Below are 8,404 nucleotides of genomic sequence, written 5' to 3'. Positions count from 1 at the left end.
CTGGAAGAGACCGGCACAGCAGGTCCTCAGGGATGTATTGAGGAAGGGAAAGCCCAGTGCACACACTCGTGTCTCACGGGCACACGTGTGCGCAGACGTCCACCACCTAGTGCACCCACGTAGCTCATGGGCACACGCGTGTGTAGACATCTACCACATGGTGCACACACGTAGCTCAAGGGCACATGTGTGCGCAGATGTCCACCACCTAGTACGCACTCTCACGTAGCTCACGGGCACACGTGTGCACAAATGTCTACCACCTAGTGCACACACTCGAGTCTCACGGGCACACGTGTGCGCAGACGTCCACCACCTAGTACGCACTCTCACGTAGCTCACGGGCACACGTGTGTGTAGACATCCACCACATAGTGCACACTCACGTGGCTCACGGGCACACGTGTGCACAGACGTCCACCACCTAGTGCGCACTCTCATGTAGCTCACGGGCACACGTGTGCACAAACGTCTACCACTCTTGGTGGTGTGAAGCAACAGCGCCCCACTCTGCTCACAGCTTCTGTGGAGGCAGAATGTGGGCAGCACACAGCAGGGAGGGCTTGTCTCCCCTCCGCCACTTCTGCGGCTCAGCTGGGAGGGCCCAAGGGCTGCAGGCATCCTCACTCATGTCTGGCTCTTGAGTTGAGATGGCTGGAAAGGCTGGGCGCCCATCCAGCATCTCCCATTTGAGGACCCTCAGGGCCCCTCTGGTGGAGGCCTCCCACTAGCTGGGTTTTGTCCATGGCAGCTTAGGACTCCAAGGGTGTTATCTCCACTCCACACACAAGGCAGAGGCTGTGTGACCTTTATGACCTGGCCTTGGGAATCTCATGGGGTCACCTCTGTCATAATCATTTGGCCAAGGAGGTCATAACCACCACCCCCTCTGGATTCAAGGAAGGAGGAGTCTAGATCCCATCTCTTGATGGGAAGAATTTGAAAGAATTTGCAACTGTGTTTAAAATGCCACACACATGAATGCTTATGTGTACACACACACACACACACACACACACTTAACATACACCCCCCTCCCCGCATACACATTCCTGCATTCTGAGGACATACACAAACATGTGGTTAATTAAAAAATGGAATTAGGGGCCGGCGCCATGGCTCACTTGGTTAATCCTCCACCACCTGTGGCGCTGGCATCCCATAAGGGTGCCAGGTGCTAGTCCTGGTTGCTCCTCTTCCAGTCCAGCTCTCTGCTGTGGCCGGGAGGGCAGTGGAGGATGGCCGCATGGGAGACCAGGAGGAAGCACCTGGCTCCTGGCTTCAGATCGGCGCAGTGCCGGCCGCAGTGGCCATTTGGGGAGTGAACCAATGGAAGGAAGACTTTTCTCTGTGTCTCTCTGTTTATAACTCTACCTGTCAAATAAATAAAATGGATTTAAAAGGTAAGCTTATTTTGGTGCAGAAAAAGTTTGAAATCTGGAGCTGGCACTGTGGTGTATAAAAAAGGTCACGCCCCCACCAGTTCTGCCGGCATCCCATATGAGCACCAGTTCAAGACCCGGCTGCTCTGCTTTTGATACAGCTCCCTGCAGATGGTGTGGGGAAGCAATGCAAGATGCCCTAAGTGCTTGGGTCCTACACCCATGTGGGAGACCCGGGAGAAGCTCCTGGGTCCTAGCTTTGGCCTGGCCCAGCCCTGGCCATTGTGGCCATTTGGGGAGTGAACTAGCTGACAGAAGATGCAAGATCTCGCTCGTGCTCTGTCTCTCCCTCTCTCTCTGTAAAAAGCAATTTTGGAATCGATGCACAGTTTTTTCATTCTATGCATTTTCCATGAATATTCTGAGGCCCTCCCCATATGTGCACATGAACACATCTGTAGTACATGCACGCTCGTGCAGGCGCCCAGATGCATGCATGCATACACACAGCAATGTGCACTCACGGGGGCATGTCCCAAGGCCCTGCCCTGGGGCGCCTGGGCCAGTGCTTGCGACCACACCCTCCTGCTTCTGGCCCCAGGCCCTGGGCCGGGATAGGCCAGACTAGCTCACCGGTAGGGGGTGCGCCTTTGCTCCCCATCAGCCTTCCCCCGTGGCAGGGGCCTGGCAAGAAGGAAAACAAATAACCTTGCGGTGTTTAAATAAGCAAAGTTTTGTGCAAAGCAGAGGTTAATGTACTTTATTGTTCAATGTCATGTTTATAGTGGATTGGTGGAGGGAAAAATGTGATTAATTGCCCCAAAGCCCACGGATCTACAATTATTTGGTTGTTGTGAACAAATAAAGGACTACAGTATTCATCATATTCAAATGAGGCAGCAGAATAAATGATGGCCGGCCGGGTAGGAACAAAACCGAGGCGTGTTCCCGCACAATCGGAAGGCGACTGGCGCCTTGTCAACCCGACGTGGGCGGTGGCGGGAGCCGAACCCGTTTGTCTCTGTAGCGCCAGCGAGGGCTGGCCGACCCTGCAGGTGCCGGCGTTCATGTCACACCTCGCCCCTCCAGCCTGCACGGTGTGGAAACCAGGCGCCAATTTCCTAATAAAGACTTGTTTCCGACGAGGCCCAGCGTGGGGCGGGGGGCACAGATCTTCATTAGAGCCCCTTCCCCAGGCCTCGCTCGCTGCAGAGCACAGGTACTGGCTAAATGTGTCCGATCATTCATCATGATTTTGCCCTCCACTTTGTCACCGCGTGGGGATTTAAGGAAGATAGATGGTACAAGATGTTGTCTCCTCCGCAGACGCTTTCTGCTCTGGTAAGTGTGTCCGATGCAGAATTATTTTGCCACTTTATTATTTCCTAGTGAGTGTTTGTCAGAGCTTCGCCTCTTGGAAGGAGCGAGTTGTTTCCTGTCACTCAGGGATGTCGCGGGAGCCGTGATGCTTGGCTGGGCTCGCCAGCCAGCTGGAACCCGGGCAGGGTCCCCAGGCGGGGCTGCGGGGGGTCCTGGGAGTCTGGGCCACAGGGCGAATGTCAAATCCAACAGAACTGGGGATGGGGGGGGGACTCGGGCTTGGGGAGAAGGTGGGGCACAGGGGCTCAGGGGTGGGGAGGTTGCTGGGGGTGTGTTTTAGGAGCTGCCCTGGCGGCAGGCCAGGCTGCTGCATGGGGAGCTGTTTGAATCCCTGTCCAAAGAGCTGTGAGAGCTTGGCCTTGAGTGGAGCCAGCTGGAGAGGGTATGGGCAAGGCTGGGGCCCTGCCGGGCTACTGATGGCCTCGGAGCAGCACGGCCAATTCTGGTGCCCATCGCTGGCAGCAGATGAGTGCCTTGCCCTGACCACGGTGGCCGAGGCACTAAGTAGTGACCAGCAGGGATCTCAGTTAGGATCCTGAGGAGAGGGGATGCATCCAGCTGAAAGCCCAAAGTCCAGCCAAGCACCCCAGGTTTCAGCTCCAGGACCTTGAACATGTGGGAGCGTCCTTCCAGGCCACTCAGGGGTGCAGGTTCGGGCCCAGGGAGGAGGGAGCTGCCAGCCTGCTCTGTGGTCCTTCCTCACTCGTGTTCACTCTGCAAGGGCCTCTCACTGGGCTGTGTCCTCCAGGGCCCTAGTGTCTCCTGGCCGTGCCAGCCCCCCAGGCATAGGGGCGAAAAACATGCTTTGTTTTTCTTTCCCTCAGTCTAGGCTGTTCCAAACGGTGATTCCAGAAGGAATCCTCCTGGGAGATCCAGAGGCAACTTTTGGGGACCAGTTTAGAAGGAGTCCAAGCAGAGGTGCTTGTGGTACAGACCCCAGAGCTCAGGGACCCGGGGACGTCACTGCTGGAGTCCCCCGGCCACTTCGTCCCTGTCACTCTCTATCCCTCGAGTCTCTTGAGAGGTGTGGTGATGTGGGACAAAGCACACAATTTGGGGGACTGGCGAGGCCAGGTTCAGGGCTCTCACTCTCTGTGATGACTTTGAGCCTTGGTTTCCCCATCCATAGATTGGGAAAAAACAATGACTTCCTTGTGGCTGTTGTAGGTGTCCCTCCTCTGCCCCGTCCCTGGGTCCTGGCAGCGGGGAGACCCCCATTCACCAGGCCTGGCTGGCTGTGCAGGGGTCTCTGTGGCCCCGGGTTCCTGGCTGGCATCTGGATAGTCTGCAGATGAAGCAACTGAACAGGCTCACCCCTAGGGAGTCTGTTCTCCCACGCCTAACACCCCACTTCCTGTCTCCCTCTAGCCGGCCCCGCTGAGCCCATGCCTGGAAGGAGAGCCCAGTCTTCAGGGGGGGTAAAACCCAGCGGTTCAGGGGCTTTTGCGACAAGAAGCTGGTGCTGTTAGCCAACGCCTTGCCAGGAGGCAGGTGCTGCTCTAGTACCCATGGTGCCCATGTGAAGCCTGATTCCCAGTGATGAGACTAGGTGTCAGTCATTGGGCAGGGCTTTCAATCCGTGCACCTCCAACAGGGGCTTGAGCAGAGGAGGGAGCTAATTGGCTCACTGAGAGAGCAGCTGTGACTGACACCCATGACATCCAATCAGGGGCCCATCCTGCTCATCCTTTCTAATGCCCTCCCCTCCCCCACTTCTGGCCGGGTCCCCATCCAGGTAGGAACCCCGAACCCACGATTCCATGCAGCTTTATGTGGAAGGCAAGCTGCCTTTTATCTCCCTTCATTTATTAGTATTATTGTTGTTGTTTTGCTCCTGGTCTCCCATTCGTTAATTCATTCAGTCGTGCATTATTTGTGCACCCAGAACACTATGTGCTGGTTGCACACTAGCTGTGCGTGGTGAGGTCACATCCAGGCGCAGGTGTGGGTTGGAGGGAGCCGACACTACGGGTTCCTGCGGCCCGCCCTTCTGTGGCTGCACCCTCTTCCCCAGGACGGCCCCCAGCACCCTGTTCCTCCTGTCTCCACATTGCAGCCAAAGAGGCTTCCCCTGGGCAAGGTCTGATGACGTCCCTTCCTACGGTGGAAATCTCCGTGGCTCCCCACCCCAACCTGTTTTAAACCCCAAGCTGGACCTTGGGGTCCAGGCCCTTCCTGGCCTAGCGATGGCCCACCCCGTGTCTGGCCTGTCCTTGGATTCTTCCTTTGACCTGTGGCTCCATGTCAGCCCCTGCCATTGCAGACTGCATCCCGAAGGTGCGGCCAGAGAGCTCCTGGGGAACGTCTTCCGAGAAAGCTGGGCATGGACTTGAAACCCTGCCCCAAACAGATGTACGGCTTAATCTCATTCCCCGCCAACTTCCCGAGGTGGCCTCGGCCTCTCTTGCGAGGACACTGACGTTGACGCTGTTCCCTCTGCTGCTGGAACTTTTCTGGCTTCTGCAGCTGTCCTGATGGACACAGTGCCGGTGATGCCCCGTGACCATGGCGGCTCCGCTGTGAGCCGCAATGGGAGGCCTGCTCTGGCATGCGGTGGTCACACGGCAAGGGGGGACACGGCTGCCTGGGGGGGGCAGGGCAGGGGTCCTGGTCACAGCTTGTGGCTGCGCGAGCCACCATCACCTCAGAGCAGAAGAAACCCTTGTTCTGTGAAAGTGCACAGCTTGTCATGCCACGAAACGCCCAGCCACAGGCCCAGGTGTGCAGGTGCTGCCACGACGCCGGCACAGGGAGGCCCAGCCGTCAGCAGGGTGTCTCGTGGCCTCTCTCCCGGGCTCGCTGACAGCGTCTTCTCCCCCACCGCACCGGTGTCCGGAGTGCCTTTTCTTCAAAGGATACCAGTGACTGCTGGGATAGGGCAATCCCTGGAACAGAGCCGCACTCCACAAACGTTAGCTGCTGCCGCCACGCTAACTGCCTAGCTGCCCCCTCCAGCCCCAGGACTGCACCGATCCCCAGCCCTCCTCAGCCTGCAGCGCTGTGCTCCAGATACCCAGACCCCAGACCCCAGCAGCCGCCGGCCGGGGCTGGTCTCTCTGGTGCCCCGTCCGCGGCTCTCTGCGCCCACGGCTCACCTCTGTGGTTCACACACACTCCCACCGGCTGTGTGGGAGGGGCTTGAGCCTTCACTTTGTTTTGCAGATATAGAAAGAGGGTTTCCCTGCCCCAGATTTTAAGGGTGCTTTTTGCTCAGTTCATAAAATCCAGACAGTATAGAAATATCTTTTAATTTAAAAGAAATTTATTTGAGAGAAAGAGCTCCCATTGGCTAGTTCACTCCCCAAATGTCCACAATGGCCAGGGCTGGGCCAGGGCGAAAGCCAGGAGCAGGGAACTCAATCCAGGTCCCTGGGGTGGAGGGTAGGGACCCAAACACTCGAACTGTTACTAATGGTTCCCACGGTCGACATGGGTAGGAAGCTGGAGTCAGGAGCCACACTGTGGTATGGCAGGTTAAGCTGCCGCCTGAAGCACCAGCATCCCATATGGGTGCTGGTTCAAGTCCCACCTGCTCCAGTTCTGATCCAGCTCTCTGCTAATGTGCCTGGAAAAGCAGTGGAGGTGGCCCAGGTGCTTAGGCCCCTGCATAGATGTGGGAGACCTGGAAGAAGCTCCTGGTTCCTGGCTTAAGTCTGACCCAGTCCTGGCCATTGCGGCCCATTGGGGAGGGAACTGGAGGATGGAAGATTATCTGTCTGCCTCTGAGTCTCTGTAACTCTGCCTTTCAAATGAATAAATAAATCTTAAAAAAAAAAAAAAAATGGAGGGGCCGGCGCTGTGGTCTAGCAGGTTAGGCTGCTGCCTGCAGTGCCAGCATCCCATATGGGTGCCGGTTCGAGACCCAGCTACTCCACTTCCGATCCGGCTTTCTGCTATGGCCTGGGAAAGCAGTAGAAGATGGCCCAAGTCCTTGGGTCCTGCACCCGCGTGGGAGACCCGGAAGAAGCTCCTGGCTCCTGGCTTCAGATTGGTGCAGCTCTGGCCGTTGCGGCCATCTGGGGAGTGAACCAGCGGATGGTCTATCTTTCTTTGCCTCTCCTTCTCTCTGTGTGTAACTCTGACTTTCAAATAAATCTTTAAAACAGAAAGTGGAAATCGCCTGAATGAAGGACTTTCAACCTGCTGACTTAGCTCTGTCTGGACTCCGAGCTCTTCTCTCTAAGGCCACACTGACGGGTGCCTCACCGAGGTCACTGCAGGCCCGGGGGGAAGGGGGTCACGTGCACGCATGGCAGTGCACGCCCCAACTTCAGCAATGTGAAACTGGGGACCCCACGTGCATCTCAGAATCGGCGATGTACGATGTGCACACTGTGTTCTCGACCCAGAAATCGCTGTGCTCTCCCTTTAAGATCTGAACAGCAGAGCATACCCGCCTCTGCACAAGGATAAGTGAACATTGTCACCTTCGTCTTGAGTGGCTGCATCGTTTTCCACAAGCAGACGAGTCACAGTGCGGCTCTCCCTCGGGGAGGCCCTGAGGCCATGAGGCTTGACCATCACCCAAATGCAAGTGCATTCATGGCCCTGCCTGGCCTTCTCACAGGCAAGCTCCTTTGCTCGGCACTGGGTGGGGGTGGAGTGGGGCAGAGTGGAGCCTCTGGCTGGGAGCTGGTCGCCACGAGCCACATGCTAGCCATGAACACGAACAGGCACCAAACCACTGGCGGGTGCTGGTCACGGAGCCTGGCGCCCAGTGGGGCTTGAAGAGCGAAGGTCACAAATCAATTTCTTGGTCATCACAGGCCAGGGGACAGATCTTGGGGGAATTCTCTGCCTCAGACTGAGACGTGTGTGCAACTCAACTTTCTGCAACTAAGGTTAGAAACTATAAGCAGCACAGTACTGGGGGTCGAGTGAGGTCCCAAATGCCAGCCCTGCTACGCAGTGTGTGACCTCCTCTCCCTGAGCCTGTCTCCCCATCTGCACGAGGAGACAGTGACCGTGGCTGGCCTGTGCGGCTCTGAGCAGCACCTGAGAGAACAGAAAGCCTGGCCATGTGCCTCCCGGAGAGCCCAGCCCAGGTGCAGGATGGATGGGGGTGGGGTGGGAGCCTCTGCCAATCAGACGGAGACCCTCTGTCCTCAGCGGGCTCTGGACTCGGGCCATGCAGCAGGTATGGGCGTGTGTCCTCTGGGCCTTTAGTCAGAGTAAGACGGGGAGCCAGGCACCTCCCAAGGCACCTTGTATCCGTTTCTTATTTCCTCTCCCTTGCAGGGTGGAGGTCACAGCCCGACTTCACAGCAGACAGACCCGGGACTCAGAGTGGACTGGACCAAGACCTCCACTCAGCACCATCTCTCAGCAGGACGACGGCGAAGGCTTCCCTCCCCACCCCATCACCTTCCCACTGTGTGCCGGAGGGACCTTCCTCTGGACATCCCCGTGGGCCCCCCGGGAGAAGTTCAGAGCCCGCAGCCCATGCTTGGAGTCCTGCTTGGACGCCCTGGTTCCCAGCCCCTCGACCCTTACTCACACCTCCCAGCACGTGGCTCTTGGCTCTGAGCACAGCGGCCTTCACTCGGCCCCCACAAGCTCTCTCCTGTCCCAGGGCCTTTGCACAGCTCTCCCCAGCCCCGTTTAGCTACCTGACCACTATTCATCATTCAGCTTCGTCACCT

The 8,404-nt window shown here is 57.4% G+C and overlaps 1 long non-coding RNA gene across 5 annotated transcripts in view; it reads right to left on the bottom strand.

Annotated features, from left to right (window-relative positions):
- LOC127493126 (uncharacterized) overlaps positions 1-8,404 on the bottom strand; it is a 58,982-nt gene that overhangs the window by 32,240 nt on the left and 18,338 nt on the right. For all 5 annotated transcript variants that reach the window (XR_011385354.1, XR_011385355.1, XR_007923171.2 and 2 more), the window contains one exon: positions 1,125-1,374. This is a non-coding gene — a long non-coding RNA (uncharacterized lncRNA). The remainder of the gene's footprint in view (positions 1-1,124; positions 1,375-8,404) is intronic.

Source organism: Oryctolagus cuniculus, chromosome 1 (genome assembly GCF_964237555.1).
Source record: "Oryctolagus cuniculus chromosome 1, mOryCun1.1, whole genome shotgun sequence".
Taxonomy (NCBI): domain Eukaryota; kingdom Metazoa; phylum Chordata; class Mammalia; order Lagomorpha; family Leporidae; genus Oryctolagus; species Oryctolagus cuniculus.
This window is presented reverse-complemented; position numbering and strand designations above follow the sequence as displayed.